General features: G+C 40.1%; 1 protein-coding gene across 4 annotated transcripts in view; it reads right to left on the bottom strand.

The window, feature by feature from the left end:
• LOC125461393 (solute carrier family 12 member 5-like) overlaps nucleotides 1-20,305 on the bottom strand; it is a 987,635-nt gene that overhangs the window by 553,419 nt on the left and 413,911 nt on the right. The window lies entirely within an intron of this gene.

The following is a 20,305-nucleotide window of genomic DNA, read 5'->3' as shown; positions in this document are numbered from 1 at the left end:
GAAGTAATATGTTGTAATATATTAAAATTCAATACAACACAGTAGTAAATTGCTCATCTATCTTTTATTAATATAACTGCTTCCAGGTTCAGCTAATTCTCACCAAGGGCAGACTTTTTTTTCCCCTTGTAAAATAGAATTGTAAGCCATATGCACTTAGATTAGTAGAAATGGAGAGCGATGAAGAACTTTTGTATTTGTCCTTAGGAAACAGATAATGTTGTTAATTTCAAAAATGTCAATTTTTTTTTAGTGGCATGCACTTGTTTGCAGAATACGGCTTTTAAGTTACCTCCTGCATAGCAGGAAAAATATACAGGTGGTTGAAATTCACTGGCCCAATTCAGGTTTGGATGCAGACCAAATCAGAGAAGCTCATGTTTGGCAGAAATTCCAATGGTAATTTTGAGGATGAACTAGAGATTCTTGACCTCAATGGTCTTACAGATCCATCTGCTTCTTTGGGTTCTTAATTTACCCTCACTGAATGTATGTTTTGCAACACAGATTGCAAATAGAAATTGGATTTGTTTCCACACTGCTGAACTTATGTGGGTTGGTGAAGGGGGCAGAGATGAGTCTATTTCAGAATTTCATGTGTCAATTAAACCTTAATTAAATATATAACCCACAGATAATACTTCTCACTTATTTCTGTTAAAAATTCCACTGTTCCCCATTTAAAGGTATTTCTTATTTTACATTGTGAATGAATGAATAATTTTACTATGGCATAAGATTGTCATTATTTTTGAGAAATGTAGTGAATGAATGAGAAAGCTAGGATTTTCTTCCTTTGTGAATAATACAATATAAATACATTCTGTTGGACAATATATAGCAATATTCATGTAGAGTACCACAGAGATGCATTCAGGTTTATAAAATCCTCCTTTTCCATGACCATTGTGCCTTCCCAATTATAAGTCATGTTGGAAAAGAAAAGCATACTAAATAAGGGGGAATTGAACAACTTAACAAAACAGGTTTTTTTTATAATATTGTAGGTATATTGTAGTAAATTTATTGCAGACATGACTTTTCTCACTTAGTCCTCTGTAATTCAATGTATTGCACAACCACTACTTGTAAGAGATGCAAACACACTGTGATGGTGCAAGAAATGAATCCAATCTGTCTGATTACTACATACACAAAATCTTCCTTCTGATTTGACATCTTATTTTGTGTTATATCCCTTACTACTTCAAAGTGACAATCAACTCTATATAATTTCTACTGTATAGGGCCCATGGTAGATTTTACAAAGTCACAACTAAGGAAACAATTCCTGTAACTGACTGTAGCCACAGTCCAGGATCACATCTTTCAACTATTTTCTCATGCATCTTGAGAAAATACTTCGCAATACTCATTACCAATAAAAACAAGACAATTCATCAATCACATGGGATAAATTATCAAAATACAGATTGCTTAAAAGCATTCATAATTTCAGCTATAACATACAGCTGACCTTCCCTTCAACTGTCATCATTTTCAATTAGAAAATATCAACTGTAATATTAAGATTATAAAAGGACTGATGAATTATGCTTTCAAATACTTCTACTGCCTGCACATCTGAAGTTATTTAAGTTTGAAGTTGCATAAGGCCTGTATAAACACCCTGTGGAATTGGTTATGTTCAATGAGAAACTCATAAACAAAATGGAAGGCTATATATATATTTTAAAATTATTTGAGTCTGGGCAATATATATAAACAATTGCTTTTGGCTTGATATGCCTTAGAATGGCCTCAATATGTCAAATGCATTGTAGCATGCTCTTAATAACCTTTAACCTTTTATTCTCCATAAACCATAAACTCACTATGACAACCCAGTTATCTGCGCAGGATTCTATGATCCTGCAGTACTGATGTACAAAATTTTAAGTTTGTTTGTAATAGCTATCGCAGAGTGATAAAATTAAAAGGAATATCTAATTGCACCAATGAAGCAGAAAGGCAGTTATGTTGCAAGGGATAGACAATTTAGATAAATAAAAGTCTGTGAGTGATGTTTTGGAGTGAGGTTTGAGAGATTTATGTTATTTCCATCTTTGCTGGTTTCTTCTATCTCCTGTATTATCAAAAGAAAATGATGGTTTTGAGGCTTCCACGCCGCATTACGGGTCTACCTACAGCACATAGACTATAATGGTTCAAGGACGCAGCTCACAAGCAGCTTTTCAAGGGCAACTAAGGATGGGCAATGAATGCTGGTCCAGCCAGTGATGCCCAAGTCCTATGAGACAATAAAAAAAATACAGCAGACTTGTCAGAGATAGTAGGAACTGCCAATGCTGGAGCCAGAGACAACACAATGCAGAGCTGGAGAAACACAGGTCAGGCAGCATCACAGGAGCAAGGAGGCTGGCGTTTTGGGTTGGGACACCCCCCCCACCCCCCCGCTAGCAGTAGGTGCTGTCTCTCGACAACATCCCTTTGGAGAACTGAATCCTGTTTTGCTGACGTAGAAAATTCTGCCTACAGAATTACAGCAGACAGATCCTCTCGTGAAAGCCACTGGAGCTTTACAACAGTGTTTCCCAGGAGAAAAGGGATATATCAGCCGTGACCTCAAACAAAAGGTTTCAAGTAACAATGTCTGCAGATATGATCAGCAAATCTTTATTGGCTTCCCTGTTTTATTTTCAAATCTGCATTTTCACTCAGACGAGCTGTAACTTCTGATATTCCACAGGGTTGTATGTTACGGCTTGCTTTCAAATTAAGCATACATTTTTGTTTGTTCAATGGAAGTAGAATGTTGTGTACAATTTAAAAGCAAGGTGATAGCTGTACGGGTTTTAGCGTAATCATATTAACCCTCTCTTTTTAATTCAAGAATACATTTTTGGCTTAAATCTCACAAACTGCACAAAGCCAAACACATTTTGAATTAGCAATACAGTGACCTTTGTGATAATTTATTCAAATAAGGAGTGGGAAAAGAGGAAAACCTGCCGACCCAACTCACCTGACCATGACATAATAAGTGTACAGAAAAATAACTCAAGGCATTTAAAAAAAACTGAGTCACAACTCTAGAAATAGCAGATGACAAATTAGTGGAGGCAAAAATCAATAAATTAGATTTGTAATTTCAAGTCTACAGTTGCTGTCACAAAATAAAAGAAACAAATGCGAAAATAGCTCATCTTCTGGCAAGTTTGAGTTGATCAGGAAAAAAAATTGTGACAAATTTGATATGGAACCTTAATCATTAAGTCTAATTAAATTGCCTTATGTACATTTGAACAGACCTGAAGCAAAATTGCGGCCATCATACAAGTAGTTATTTCACTCATCAACGAAGAGTTTCTGGCCAAGAGACAGGATGGCATGGTGGCTCTGTGGTCAGCACTGCTACCTCACAGCACCGTTTGGAGTTTGCACATTCTCCCTGTGACTGTATGGGTTTTCCCTGGGCACTCCGGTTTCCTCCACAGTCCGAAAATGTGCAGGTTAGGTGTATTGGCCGTGCTAAGTTGCCCCATAGTGTGTAAGGATGTGCAGGTGAGGTGGCTTAGCTATTGGGAAATGTAGGGCCACAGGAATGGAGTGCGTCTGGGTGGGATTCTGTTTGGAGTTTTCAAGTGGACTTGGTGTGGACTCACATTTCCCATAACTATTCCACCTAGCCTGCACATCCCTGGACACAATGGGCAATTTCACATAGCCAATCCACCTAATTGGCATACCTTTGGACTCTGGGAGAAAACTAGACAATCTGGAGGAAATCCACGCAGGCACGGGGACAATGTGCAAACTCATGACAGACAGTCACCCAAGGGTGGAATTGAACCCAGATTCCCGGTGCTGTGTGGTAACAGAGTTCACCACTGAGCCACCATGCTGTCTATACTGATTCCCAGCAATGATAGGGTTGACAGATGAAGAGAGACAGGTTCAGTTGGACTATATTCACAGGAGTTTAAAAGGTTGAGGAGCAAATGTTGTAGAAACATGTAACATTCTAACAGGACAAAACAAATTAAATGCAGGATGTTCGCAATGACTGGGTGTCTAGAAACAGGGGTCACAATTTAAGGATACAGGGTAAGCTATTCAGAACTGAGATGAGGAGAAGTTTCTTCACCCAGAGGGTGGTGAGCCTGTGGAATTCGCTGCCACAGAAAGCAGTTGAGGCTAAGACATTGACTGCTTCAAGAAGGAGTTGGATATAGTTCCTGGGGTTAAATGAATCAAAGGGTATGGGGAGAAAGTAGGAACAAAGTTCTCAGTTAGATGATTAATCATGACCATAATGAATGGCAGCGCAGGTTCAAAGGGCAAAACTCCTGTTTCTGTTTTCTACTTTTCTATGTTTCCATTATAAACTCCAATGACCAATAGAAACCTAGAATTCTGCACTTATCCTCTAGTGGCAATAATCACAGTACAGCAGCAAGTGAATCAGGAAGGTATGGTGACAGAGTGATGTGTTCACATAGGTCCTTTCCATGAATGTAAGAATAAGAGTTTGTGATAGAAATAAATAAAGAAGAGTTTAAGTTAATAAGATGTGAGGCTGGATGAACACAGCAGGCCAAGCAGCATCTCAGGAGCACAAAAGCTGACGTTTCGGGCCTAGACCCTTCATCAGAGACTTTGTGCTCCTGAGATGCTGCTTGGCCTGCTGTGTTCATCCAGCCTCACATCTTATTATCTTGGAATCTCCAGCATCTGCAGTTCCCATTATCTCTGATAAGAGTTTAAGTTAAATGTGTTTCAGAGATCGTAGGAACTGCAGATGCTGGAAAATCTGAGATAACAAGGTATACAACTGGAAGAACACAGCAGGCATTAGAAGAGCAGGAAGGCTGGCTTTTCGGGCCTAGACCCTTCAGAAGGGGCGAGGCCCAAAACTTCAGCCTTCCTGCTCCTCTGATGTTGCTTGACCTGCTGTGTTCATCCAGCTCTACACCTTGTTATCTCTTAAGTTAAATGTGCCTGTATTAACTAATTTTCTACTACTCTCTACTATTAATTTATCTAAAAATTCATTTGAAGTTTCTGCACTTGTCAGCCATAATTCAGCAGACTGGCTATACAAACATTGGAAAACATTTTGGAACAGTGGAGAATTGTATAAGCAATTAATAAAAATAAAGTGTTTTAGAGAGGATTTTGATTAGATATATATTTATCTAGACAGATTTGTGAGTACTTACATGGAATTATTCTTCAACTTGAGCTTGAATGGACAATTGTCTATTTATTTCAAAACCATTTCAAACATTTCCCAGAGCTCATTAATTCTGCCCAAATACTGGGTGAGTGAATACATAGTGTGCAGAAGCACATAGAAGAGGTTGTTGGGGTTATGGGGTATGAAAGGTTATAAGAGCTATGGAGGAGGAATGAAGAGACGGGGTGATGTGGAAGAATGGCAAGGGAGCTAACACTCATGAATAGATCAGAGTCAATGATCCAGTAAAGGGATACAGGTCCAGTCAACTGCCAGCCTCAGCATCTATACTTGCCTCTATTCCTACCTGCTCAGTGGGTGGTAGCCCAGTCCCAACATAACTGACTTCTTTGAAGAGAATTACAGGTGGAGGTGAATTTGTTCAGAACTCAGAAACAGCCCAGACCATAAGTGTTGCTGGTATCTCATAGTTGGTTGGGGATGAGGATTTGGCTGCACAGGGCATTGGTTCTTTGAATACATTGTCAATGAGGTGATTTATGCCTCTTTAAGGCACCACTGTTAAATTCAGCATAAAAGCATATATTTCTAAACCACACTGCTGGATGGTCCCAAAGAAAGGTAATTAAACAAAATAACACAGTTGTTATTTTAGTGTCATGCCAGGAGAAACAATAGTTCTCACCACCAATTCTGCATGTCAGCAATCTTAAACAGATGAGACCTGAGGCCCAATTTTCAGTCAGCCTCATGCCAGCAATTTAATAATGGGCTATAAGCTCAATGACAAACTTATGACAGGTTTTGATGCCAGGATCTTTGCACAAAAGCCGTTATCTTCCTTAGAATTCCCTCCCTTTTGCCATCTGCACGTGTAATCTATACATTTTTCATTCTTTGTCATTTGCTCCACTACAGAACTTAGGTTTTCATATTTTAAAATGGTAATGCATATCATCCCAATGTATCTCAGTGGGGTATTCCTCATTAATTAAACCTCATTTATCTGTATTCAGAATATAAGCAGAGCTTTTGAAATAAATATCCAGCATTAGAATGTGTTTAATCAGTGGCTCTCTTCAATTTATCCGCAAGACACTCTAATAGTATAAAGGAATTTAAATTGCTTCTTCTCAGTGCAACACGTGATACTGCATTTTGTCTAGGAATTGTTAAGATATTCAAAGAAGAAAGTTAAATCTGACTTTATGTGAGCATGGAAAATGGGTGACTGGCAATGTGGATGTTCCTATACCAGTGCTGCATGGATTCAAGAAAGTAACTCACTAACATCTTCTCAAGGGCATTTAGCGATGGACAATAAATGTTTGCATTGTGAGCAATATTCAGATCTCATGAACATATAATAAATTAGTATCCCACTTTACATCATGCCAACTGGCTTCAATGTGAGGACTGAGATGAGGCAGCGGGTTGGAATCATTGAATCAAAGAGTACCGAAGAAGCCCTTCATCTCATCGAGTCTGAACTGCCAAAGCTACACTAAATCTACGCTCGTCCAGCATTGGGTCTGTAGCCTTGAATGTTATGACATTTTAAGTGTTCATCCAAGAACTTTTTTTAAAGATTATGAGATGTTTCACCTCAACCACTCTCCCAGTTAGCACATTCCAACCACAACCAGCCTCTGGGTGATGCTTTTTTGCCCTTCTGATACCCCCAAACCTTTTGCTATTCACTTTAAAATAAAATCCTCTTATTATTAACCTTTCAATGAAGGAGAACAGCTGTTTTATAATTGTGTAAACCTCTGTCAGGTCCCTACCCCCGCCCCCCAACCTTCTCTTCTCCAAAGCAGAAGTATTAGTCTTTGGAATTCTCAACGTGAGAGAGCTCCACAGGCTCAATGATTAAACATTTTTAAAACTACGATCAATAGCTTTCTATATATTAAAAAAAGAATCTGAGAAAGTGCAGAAAAATGGTGCTGAGGTTGAAGATCCACCATGATTATATTGACTGGTGAAATGTATTCAAAGAGCTGGGCCAAACTAAAGACCTAACAAGGGCCAATGCCTGGTCTAATTTCCTATGTTCTTACCCTAATAAAACATTATTCCACAAAGCCAAAATCTATGCCCATTTGAGTTGGCATACGACTGTACTGTAGTATCTCACTTGCCCTTTGCAAAGGAGTTTTGATCCGGCTCCACTGTACAATTTATCTACATGTTTTGGAAAATCCAAGGCAAACTATATTAGGAAATAATTACAATCATGTAGTCTCATTTAGGGCAGGTTTTCTTCTGCAGTAACTTGAAAGTAGAGAAGTAATCCGAAGTTAAATTAACATGTTATTTTCAGTTTAATTCCGAGGCATGAATCAATTTGTAGCAGTCTGGCTTTTTTTGAGGAAAAAAAATTGAGGAGAATCTATTGATTGACCTTTGAGTTAAAACATACAACATCTGTATCTTTGTTGATGTCTGGAAGTTGATAAGCCTTCATAAATCTCAACAAAGCTTATGATTACCAATGTTGATTGATAGAAGCACAGAACCAAGGAGCACTTTCACTTAAAACAGCCTTGACCAAAATGATCGCATTGTTTTTTTTAACTAGTGCCTCTTTTGTGTTATTGCTCATTTTGAGTCAGACAGTATATCATTTATATCAGTGGAAGGATTATACAATGGGTTACCATGTGCTATAGCACAATTATTGTCAAAGGCACACTGCAAGTCCATAGGCAAACTTTGAAGGCATTTGGCCTGGGCCACTATGAGTTCTAACATCCTGATATGGTTTTTTGTGCACAGATTTGAGTTAAATGACAGACAACATTGGATAGAAGGTGGTAAGGGGTTTAGTGACGCTTTTGCAAGTTGTGGTTGAGAGAAGTATGAAAACAAACATTATTGTCTGATGATCCTGTCAAAACCCTTCTTCACATTTTGATGCCATTTATCAAAGGTGTTACCAGCTGCAACGTTGAGCAGAGCAACTACAGCAATTCAACAACAGGCCAGGATTCCTCATGCTACATCATGAAGAGGGAGGAACGAAGCAGCAACAGCAGGATAAACAGCATGCAGTGTAGGTGGCATCTTGATCATAGAATCCCTACCATGTGGAAGGAGGCCATTCAGCCCACTGAGTCCATACCAACCCTCCAAAGAGCATCCCACCCAGACCCACCCCTCTACCCTACCCATATCCCTATAGCCCAAATATGGGTAATCCACCTAGTTTGTACATCCCTGGGCCCTGTGGGCAATTTGGCATGGCCAATCCATCTACCCTGCACACCTTTGGACTGTGAGATGCAACTAGAACAGCTGGAGGAAGCCCACGCACACAAGGGGAGAATGTGCAAGCTCCATACAAAGAGTTGCCGAAGAATGGAATAGAGTCATGAAGCTGTACAACATGGAAACAGGCTCTTTTGTCCAGCTTGTCCATGTCAACCAGATATCCCACATTAGAGTCAGATTTGCCAGTATTTGGCCCATACCCCTGAAACCCGTTCCATTCATGTACCCATCCAGATGCCATTTAACTGTTGCAATTGTACCAGCCTCCACCACTTTCCCTGGTAACTTATTCTGTACATGCACCACCCTCTGCGTGAAAAATTTGACCCCCAGGTCACTTTTAAACCATTCATCTCTCACCTTAAACCTGTGCCCTCTAGTTTTAGAACTCCCCTAACCTTCTCACTCTATCCATGTTCCTAGTGATTTTGTAAACCTCTATCAGGCCACCTCTGACACTCCAGGGAAAACAGCCCCAGCCTAGCCTCTCCCTATAGCTCAACATCTCCAACCCCAGCAACATCCTTGTACATTTTTTCTGTACCCGTTCAAGTTTAACAACATCTTTCCTCCAGCAGGAGACCAGAATTGAATGCATTATTCCAAAATTGACCTAACCAATGTCCTGTACAGTCACAACATGACATCGCAACTCCTGTACTCAATGCACTGACCAATAAAGGCAAGTGTACCAAATGCTTTCTTCACTATCCTGTCTACCTGTGACTCTATCTTTAAGAAACTATGAACCCAAGCCTCTGGACCTGTGAGGCAGCACAGCTAACCACTGAGCCACCATACCACCCCACTGATGTCCTGGAGCTGCCGTCCAACTTTTTGTCTGATTTCACTGCAGGGCAGTTTTTAAAAGTTTACGATCTCATGAACTATGTTAGGACAAAACTGAAGCTTTAGACCTAGAGTCAAAATGTGTGTCTGTGTTAAAATATAAGCAGACATGTAAAGGAAAAAGAGTGTACAAACTACATGTGAGTAAAGGGATAAGTATCTAGTAAGACAAAACTGTAAGAAAGAATTGAAAAAGGTAAAAAAAGAGAACTGAGCAGAATCAAAACGAAAAAAGGATAACAACGATAGAAAAAAGGTTGAAATTGAAAAGGGGAAAAAGGTAGAAGGGCTAAATTAAGTGTCCCGTTTAAATTTTAATCCCATTGTCTGAACAAAGGTGTATTTCAAGGAGCTGGGAGTGGCTTTCCTGCCTGTTGACTCGAAAGCCTCAGAATTGAGTTCCTTCCCTGTTGCTGGATCAAATTCCTAGAATTTGCTCCCTAATGGCATTGTGGATCAACCCACAGCTGGAGGACTGCAGCAGTTCAAGAAGGCAGCTCACCACCACCTTCTCAAGGGCAACTCGGGATGAGCAAGAAATGCTGGCCCTGCTAGTGATGCCCACATCCCACAAATGAGCAAAAAAAACCCCCAAGGACTCGTTAGCCATGAATGAATCCCACCCTCGGGTGCAGGCATATATATCAGCACAAATTGGTGCCAGCCTTCAGTCTGCATAACTGGGGGTGGGGAGTGGCAGGAAAGGCATCTGGCCGCAAAATCATAGGCCAAATCCAAAATCAATGCTTGCTCCAAGGAGGTCAACCAGCACTGTGGCAATCCGCCGGAGAAGTCAAAAAAGAAAGGAAACATCCAATGTTTAATTTCGAAGTTGATGACTATATTTAAGATGTGTTGTGTAAGTGCATTTGAAAGTCACTCACTCTGGTCTGGACACAAAGAACTTTCACAATGTCACCAGGGGAGCGCAGGCTTGTGAAGTCACCTGCATTTCTGTTGAGGTCAATTAAGATTGTCACAGGTTGATAAAAATACAGCTTTCTGAAAGATTTTCAATTTTGGTGGAAACAGCCAATATTTCGAAGGTGTCTGAAGAGAATAGCTGACAGTAAGCTTAAACCAAGTTTGTCAAGAGTCATCACGGAAGCTTGAAAATATTCTGAAGGTAAATCCAAATGTTGCTCATCAGTGAAAGGTTGTACCCCCTTGAAATTAAAATTGCAGTCCCTTGTGACAGGTTAGGGGAGGAGTCAGCATCAGGTGGCATCAGAGCAGAGGGCAAGGGTGATTGAATTCTGCCTGGGCACCATCTGCGACTGCATCTGGAAATAGGTGCTACACCCTCTGGAATCAAGCCTATTTGAGGTGAGGAGCAGCAGGCCTGCACAAAAAGACAGGTCCAGGTATCAGTAAACCAGGGGAGAAGGATGAGGAGACACTGAGCTCAATCTCTACAGGTAAAAGTGAGGGCATCCGGACACGATTGAGAACAAGTGTCAATGCAAAATATTATTCTCCAGGCAGTTGGGATTGGTTATTTGTGGCCTTGTCAATTGGGATTTTACACTTCATACCAGTGATCACCAAGCCTTCTCAGTCAAAATTACAGCCTTAAATTTCTTCACCACTGCATCCTTTTAAGGGGGGCCCTTGCCCTCTGTGTCATCTCACAAATGGGCTCATCACCGAGGTGACAGATCCCTTCTTATCAAGGCTAGGCAACTCATCAGATTCACAGTGGACAGGGAGCATTGTAGGCTCAGATGCAACAAGTCTGTCGCCTGATCTGGTCTGGAGGTGTCCCCAACATCCACCCAGTCACTGTGGTGGTCTGCTGTGTTCTGTACAAAATGGTCGTCCTGTGGGCCTTGAGGATGGTGAGGGCCTGGAATGCACCAGCTCATCAGGCGAGGAGTCAGTGGAAGTGGGAGAGATATTGCTGAACAGAAAGGTGTCCTTGACACCCAAATGAGGGCTTCCTCCAGCAACCTGCTGGGATTAGGGCTTCTCTCCGCTCCCTCATAGCCTCCAGTATTCGATCCAGGTCAGCATCACTTCTGTAAGAGCCTGTACCATGTCTCTGTCTCTCCTGTGAAACTTCACTTTGCCCTGCTGTTCTGGAAGGTTTTGACAAAATAACCATATTGCATTGTTCGGACAACTAGCAGCCTCAGTGATGGATGCAGTGTGGAGCCTAAATAACTTCATCCAGGCAAAATCTACACCGCGTCCCACTGAAAGTCATGTCCTATTAGGTATTGCCTATGTCTAAATCAGAATTTCACACAGCTGGTAGGGGAGCAATTCCTGATAGAGAAACAGAGTGGGCTCCATTTACTTGTCTCCATGGTGAACATCCAGTCTTCTACGTTCTTTCGAAATTTTAAATGCAGCATGGGTTTTACAATCAGCCTTGCTGCATTGTAGATAGCAAGCAGAGTAAAACAGAGCAAAAAAGGTAAAGGCAGAGGGACACAAATGTGTTTATGGGGTTGTAAATTGAGCTTATTCACCATCATATTGAGAAGAATTAAATGAAGATAGTCCCTCAAACTTCTCTAACAAATCAACTGATTGACGAACCTCAGTTAAAAGTATAACATCTGAGTCACTCCCCTATAATTCTCAAACTGTTGGAATGATTAAGTTGTTCATTCAAATAAATAAGCAAAATATGCTCATGATCTTTTTCTTCTGCATTATTCTCTACATGATGTGGTGACTGTGGTTCAGTTGAAGTATTCTTGCCTTTGAGTCAGAAGATTGTGGGTTCAAATCCAAAATCAGGAACCGAAGCATAGATAGCCACTGTTCCAGTTCAATGCAGGAATGCTGTCCTGTATGAAATGTTATAAAGCGGAGGTCAGTGCCCTCTGATAACTAAAGCCAAAACACCCAGAAAGGTTCGCCTGACCCCATAATCTGTTCAAAGAATTATGAAAAATGGTATAACCTGCCTTCCATCCCCAACCTATCATGAAGGAGAGGTTAAATGAAATAAACTCCTGTCACTCACTCTATAATCAAAAGTAACAAATTATTCATATAACGCTAACAGTGAACAAATTAACTGAACTATTACCAAACCAAACAATTCCCCTCTATTATCTATTACTGAATTAAGCAAAATTCTAATGGTATGCTGTTCCAATAAATATAAACCCGACTAATATAAACCAGAATAATAAAATAAAAACTTAGTCCCTCAAAATTACAGCCAGTGTATGTCTTCTGGAATCAATACAGTGTGCAGCTAGAGGAACACAGAAGGTCAGGCAGCAGCAGAGTAGGAAAGTCAACATTTCTGGTTTACACCCTTCCTCAGTCCTGTATTGACTCTAACTCCAGCATCTGAAGTTCTTTGCGGTCTACCTCTTCCCGAATGTTCTGTGACTTCTCCACTGATCTGTCAGGAATGCCTTGTCCTTTGAATTCTTGTGTCAGGAATATTAGCTAAGAATGCCATAGTACACTTATTTAGATGATGCCTTATCTTCCTTCAGATGGCATCATTCACATAGCAGTTTGCTGACTGTTGATTTTACGAATGCTTTCTTTTTTATTCCCTTGGTGACATATCAATTTCTCACAATAGAATTGGTCCTATGTGGTCAAAACCATCAGATTTAAATTTAATTGACTTTTAGTCGCTATGTGCCTGGTTTAAATTAATTGGCTGATATTCAAGCTGGTTGTCTTGATGACAAAACAAAACTGCTGCCTGGATTGCCAACCACACAGCCTGTTGATACAAATGCTTCAATTCCAGGGCCCTCTGTGCACCTGCAAACCCACAAGCTGCCGCCTGCGGAAATTTTTTTAAATCTCTAAGCCTAGAGAAATCACATCAATTTTTAAAGGCACTACGCATTCTTCCCACCTGTCATTTTAAAAACAGCAAATTCTAACGTCCTGTCTTCCAATCTACAAGTACTCGACCCATCTTTGCGACAGAAGCTTAGATAACAAAGGTGAAGCTGGATGAACACAGCAGGTCAAGCAGCATCTCAGGAGCACAAAAGCTGACGTTTCGGGCCTAGACCCTTCATCAAAGAGGGGGATGGGGAGAGGGTTCTGAAATAAATAGGGAGAGAGGGGGAGGCGGACCGAAGATGGAAAGAGGAGAATATAGGTGGAGAGGAGAGTATAGGTGGGGAGGTGGGGAGGGGATAGGTCAGTCCGGGGAAGACGGACAGGTCAAGGAGACGGGGTGAGGTTAGTAGGTGGGAAATGGAGGTGCGGCTTGAGGTGGGAGGAGGGGATAGTTGAGAGGAAGAACAGGTCAGGGAGGCAGGGATGAGCTGGGCTGGTTTTGGGATAGAAGCTTTATGTTTCAAATGAAATGTTAAGCCAATGTTTTGTCTGTATACTTGGATAGTTGTTAAAATAAATCCTGCAGGCTATTTAGGAATTAAACAGTGGAGTTCTGTCCATTGTTTATTCCTTAATCAAGACTCCTGAAACAGTGTATCTGATAATTGATTTCACTGCTGTTTTTGGGAACCTGTAGTTTGTAAGTTAACCTTTCCCACATTACGACAGTGTCTATACAGCTCTTTGAACTCATTTGAGGTAAAGAATTTTGAGACACCCAGAGGATATGAATGGCAATAAGTAAATGAAGGTTTCTTTAAATGACAATTTAATGTGCAGCCTATGTTTTAAGTGTGAATGTAAGTGAGCCCCACAGGATTGCCAAATCATTTTTGAACATAACACACAAACCGACAGTGCAAGGGAGCAAAATATAAGCCCAGGGGGAAGCAGAGGATTATTTGGAAGGAAAAGTAACAATTTCAAATTGGCACATGAATTTTTGAAAAATTTGTTTGATTATTTAGATTTGCTAGTGGACTTGCTGGAGAATTATGTTTTCTCTTCCATCAATGTGGGTTGTTCTTTACCTCAATTAGAATTTTTGGGATATTATAGCATATAAGTACTTTTAAATTGGCTTAAATCTCATGTTAACAAATCTGAACGCTGCATGTGTTTTGTGCCTGTGAGCACAAACTTTCAATTCTATCGATAGATGGACTTGGAAACATCAGGGGATAAGAGTAAACTGCAGCACTGTGATTACAACTCCACTGCAGTGTACTCGTCACATGATCAGGACAAATATCATTGCATTTGATAATAGCTTTGCTCCCACATCAATCCATTCTAATTTTGTCTCACTGATGTCACTCGTAAAATTTAAATGGTAACAATAATTGGCAATAAACACCGAGGAGAAATTTTAGAAAGTGACTTTTTTCACAGAACTGCACCATTTCTCATCTCGTAACATTCTGAATAGGACAGAAAGCAAAAAAAAACACACAGGGTGCTAGACTCAGCCAAAGGACATCAAAAATAAGCACTGAGCATTGGGCTTCTTAACTGACAGCATTTGGCTGACCCCAAGTGAACATACAGTCATCAAGAATTGCACCGAGATTTGACCAGGACAGTGCTTGTCAAATGGCATTCACTGCAGGATAAAAATCACTTTAATTCCTTCTGCAGTCTGCAGAATATATATTTCATCACTGATGATAAAAATTGAGAAACACTGTGGTTGTATATGTTCAGTCATGAAACTTGAATCATTTGCAGAGCCACCCAAACATTTAGGATATGTTATAGCATTAAACAGACTCTCAAACACAATCATGAATGATATAATTTCCCCAGTTTTTTTTCTTGTTGGGACTATCCCGCTTTACATTCCTCGAGAGAGGAATCTGTTATCATCACCGTTGCACGGCCTGATTTTCCACACAGTTCTTTCCATGTGATGTGAAAGTTTTCGTGCCTTATGAAATGGAATCAAAATATATCTATAAAATTGCCAGGTAAAGTAATCAACAGTCAAATTTCAGTATTCCAAGTTGCTGGGGAATCTTGATTGCATCGTAAAGGTTTGTGCTTTAAAAACTGTTGAGATCTTTCACAACGAGTGTGCTTTCAAAAGGATTGCACATTTGATGAAATAAGTATTGATCACTTTATCTTTTGAGCCATTTTCGGGTTATTACTTGTCTCCATTCTGATTGCAAAGAGACCAGTGCTCATTAGCCAAGTCTAGCCTTTTACGTTGCAAATAAATAAGATGCAAGCCTAAGATTGGCAAAATTCACTGGGGGCTAGGAAGTTCTCACAGTTATACTTACTTCACAGTGGCAAGAGAGAGATAGATGAGATTGAAGAAGGACTGACAATCATCATAAGGTAATTGATATGTATCAAGTGATTGGAAACTGGTCATCTTTGCCCAGTGTTGAGAAGAGTATCAATTACCTGGAGTAAGTTTCAGGGTTAATTGTATAATCATAGCCTCAAATACAATGATCATCGGAGATTCAAAAGGGGAATATTCTGTCTAATTCACCTCATTGACTTTAAGAAAGTGACATCCAGAAAAAAAATTACTATATAGTAAACATTGAATTCCAAAACACATTGATGAAGTCGTGGTAATTTGACAATGACCTTAGAATGAAGTTCAAGTGTAGAAAGGGTAGGAAAGTAGGGAACTTCATAAAAGCTAAAGGAGCTGTTGATGCCAGGGACCACAGTGCCAAGTGGTATAAGCCAAGAATTAATAATGGAACCACTGTTGTTTCCAAACAATAATTCAGTTTTCGAAATTCTATAGGACTTATACATGAACGCAGATTGGGAGGTACAGCTGATTCTCAGAAATCATCAAAATAATCTGAATAAAGCATGTAGGCTGAGGAAATAGTGACATTTAACATGGGTGAACATATGACACAAAAGAAATCAACACATGCACTCCATAATACTGGGTCACTCAGGCGAAAGTTCACAGAGATCCTTTGGGTTCTGTGGCATATGTCCAACATGTCAGACCATTGCAGTCAACAAAACAAGCAGAATTCTTTATTATGTAGTTAATGCAGTCATGCACATGTAAGAGGAAGTCATCCTTAAAAGTAAAGTGATCATTGTACTCTGCCAACTTATAGTCATTGGGACACTGGGGAAAAGCACCACAAAGTTGATCCCTGGCATTAGGTATTTGAATTGTGAGAAATATTGGAGAAATGCAAACTTGTGGGGAGGCTAATGCAGGGATCATTAGTACATATTAAAAATACCACACTACAATGTCATCAACAACACTAATTGCAGCTCTGTTTGCACAGTACATTTAGAACATATGTCCTCTACCTTAATAAAGATAAAAAGTTACAAGGGTTTGCATCATGACAGCTATCACACTGTATGGGTCAACAATAGAGATGTTCAATTCAATATCTGAATATTCCACCATATCACTCAAATAGTTGACAGCAAGCCTTTAATTGAACATTGGTACATGCACTCAGCCCATAACTATCATGATTAATGGCTGAGTGGGTTAGCTCTGTATGTTAGCAAGGGACTGAATAACAGGCTAATGACATCTCAGGTTCAGTTTAACACTTAGTTCTATTGTCTATCACTAAAGTAAAAGGAGTAGGAGGGGCTTTTCCTTTGTAATGGGGCCAACCTTAACTTGAAAAATTAAAGAAAAAAAATCACATTCCAGGATGCTTCAGTTGTCTGAATCTCATTGGTGGCATCCCTCTGTTGATGTGCACGCCTGATTTCACAGCTTCTACTGTTACCTGGGGCTCCCACAGCCAGGAGAATAAGGGCTGCCATGCCAAAGTCCAGCCCTGTCACCTGTAACATGGTTGGCTTTGTGATGGGTAGTTTGAGACACTTCCCCTTAAAAAGGCATTACTGAGATACCTCCATTAATGATGAAACACCACAAAAATAGGTCTGGGTCTTTACTTATCTGTTTATACAGGAACAGAGGAAAAGGAATGGACCATTCAGCCCCTCAAGCCTGCTCTGCCATTCAATGAGACCATGGCTGATCTGTGCTCTAACACCCTATATCTGTCTTTGGCCCAAATTTGTCAATACCTTTGCTTAACAAAAATGTATCTATCTCAGGTATAAAATTACTAACTGATCTAGTATCAACTGCCATTTATGGAAGAGAATTCCAAAACTCTACCACCTTTTACGTGTAGAACTGCTTCCTAACATCTCTCCTGAACAGTCTGGCCCCAATTCTCACACAACGTCCCCTAGTTCTAGAATCCCAACTAGTATAAATAGCTTATGCATCCTGTCTTTTCCTGTTAACCTGTTGAAAACCTTTGATCAGATCACCCCCAAAACTTCAAAAATTCCTGAAAAGAAGGCCTATTTTCTAAAATCTCCCCTCATAACTTAATCACTGAAGTCTAGGTATCATTCTTGTAAACCTACATTATACTCCCTCCAAGGTCAAAATATCCTTCCCAAAGTGCAGTGGCCAGATCTATTTTTTGTACTTCTGACTCTGAGAGTTACAACAAAGTCTGATTTAACTGTTGACAAAATTTGGTCCCATCCCCTTCGAATGGCAACTTGGTGACTTTCAAATTTAACCTTCAGATGCCCTAAGGGTTATAAAAACTGAGAAGAAATACTTTTGTGCAAGATCAGAACATAAATATATGGTTGCATTAAGTTTCACATAGAAATTGAATTGTGGAACTGAAGCCATTTGCTGTTCCTTCAGAGTGAGGCCCTGATCTCAGTTCTGGCCATAGGAAGTGGACAGTAATAGAAATATAATCCCTCATTATTGAGCTGATAGGCTAAAATTGCATATTCACCATTGTACTGTAGAAAATAGCTGTGAAACCAGAAAATAAACAGATTTTAGATAACAAAGTGTGGATCAGGATGAACTCAGCAGGCCAAACAGCATCTTGGGAGCACAAAAGCTGATGCTTCAGGCTCAGACCCTTCATCAAAAAAGGTGGTGGGGAGAGGGTTCTGAAATAAATAGGGAGAGAGGAGGAGGCGGATCGAAGATGGACAGAGGAGAAGATCAGTGGAGAGGAGAGTATAGGTGGGGAGGTAGGGAGGGGATAGGTCAGTCCAGGTTGGACAGACAGTTCAAGGGGGCGGGATGAGGTTAGTAGGTAGGAAATAGAGGTGCGGCTTGAGGTGGGAGGAGGGAATCGGTGACAGGAAGAACAGTTTAGGGAGGCGGGGACGAGCTGGGCTGGTTTTGGGATGCAGTGGATGGAGGGGAGATTTTGAAGCTTGTGAAATCCACATTGATACCATTGGGCTGCAGGGTTCCCAAGTGGAATATGGATTATCTCTGATCACAATAAATTGATTTTAAACAGTTTTCCATCATATTTAAATCTAGGTGAAGCAGTTGGTGGGTATTTGATCTTTTCCTTACGTCAAATTTTTGGCAACACTGCATGCACATTTCTTGCGGAAATTAGCATTGGATAAAAACATATGAACTTCAGAAGTGGTAAGAGAGTTACTCCCTCAAGTCTTACAGTACCTTGCTTGGTTTTCCAATCTAAACAGAACTCTTCCATTTTTGTTCTTATCTTGTAAATAACTCTTGATTTCTTGCACATCTGTTGTTGTAAGTGCCCTCGTGCTATATTGCATGCCATGGGATAAAATAGCAGAGTGGCAGCTTGCATCCTCTTGATATGATTCTGAGGAAGCGCAGTTGATCAGGCATGGTGACCATGAGTCTGTGGTTCTGGCGGTAACATACCTATGTACCCAACACATTGGACACAATCTTGGGTAAGTGGCGACTCCCAGACTGTCTAATAGGAGAATGTGGCTGTTTGCCCTAGCAGTTTGACTGGGCACTGTCTAGACACCACAAGCTTTGCTGAACAAATGCACCCTTTTCCTCTTCAGATCTTAACTCACCCGAAGGATTCAAAAAACTGACCCATCCAAATTTAACTGGAAATTTTTCTTTTAATCCTTAAAGTTGAAGTTCTGAGCTCAGTAACACTGCTTCACAAAAATTTTGCACAATTTAATATCATGACAAAATACAGAATCAAAAGCAGTCTTTATTATAGATATATTCTTAATACAAAAAATCTGTCACACAGACAATAAAAACGGATTATGCAAAACTTATGCAGTAACATAATCTCCTATTACATTGCAACAGGCAGCATATCAGGAAATATTAATATCGACACTATGACCTCTCACGAAGTATGTCACACAAAAGCTCCATGTCACAAATCTATATTAGTTGGTACCAGTATCTCATTACCTAAACATAATCATGTTGTTAAGTGATGCTGCAAAAGGGAATTTCTTACAACAGGTAATCAGAGGACTCTTCTAGATATTTTCCAGGGAGCACTGGTCAAAGTCGCCTCAAATCTCATGGTGCAGTTCAGAGTCTGACCCACAATTCCATCGAACAATCAGTAATATCATTTGAAAAGAAGATCTTGAACATTACAGAATTCTATAGGAAATACTGGAATGTTGCAGCATTTTACTACATCTGATAACAGTCAAGGAAAGCCTGCAGAGGAATTATGAGTGGTACTAGATTTTAATTTTATTGGTAGGGACAGTGCTTAGTTGACAGATACCTGTGATCTAATGGACTGACACCAAGTCACAAATTGGATTTTTTTTTCATTGTTTGACTTGTAGTTCAGTATGTTCCTGGTCTATAGCTATTACAAATCACAGGGTGCAGAGTGCGCATCTAAAAACATTGCAGCACTTCCACACGATACCCAGGTCAATTACAAGCGCTTTTGCAGACCCCATCCCATTTATTTTAAGCATTTAGCAACTTAACAAAAAGCATATTTCCATTCATTTCTTCTCCCAGAATCCAAACAGCAGACTTATTAGAAGCCATTGAAATCTACAATACACTCATAAGCTTTGCTTTGTTATAATTTATAAAAGTCACCCCAACCCTACTATAGTATAAAGGGGTAATATCAGGATTTTGTGTTAGGGAGGCTGACACTTGGGTTTCGAGGAGTCTTATATACCCCTTTAAGGACGGTCCACAATTGTGAACCTTAAGAGACACAGAGAGAGAAAAAGGCAAAGGTTGTAAACGATCAGCGGGAGTCATGTAGACAGTCCCTTAGAATCTTTCACATCAAAGAACCACAGATGTCACCCAGCCTCCGCTGTAGTATATCTCCACTGTACGCCAATCTGCTTAATCCCTAAACAGTG

This window comes from Stegostoma tigrinum, chromosome 19 (assembly GCF_030684315.1).
Source record: "Stegostoma tigrinum isolate sSteTig4 chromosome 19, sSteTig4.hap1, whole genome shotgun sequence".
Taxonomy (NCBI): domain Eukaryota; kingdom Metazoa; phylum Chordata; class Chondrichthyes; order Orectolobiformes; family Stegostomatidae; genus Stegostoma; species Stegostoma tigrinum.
This window is presented reverse-complemented; position numbering and strand designations above follow the sequence as displayed.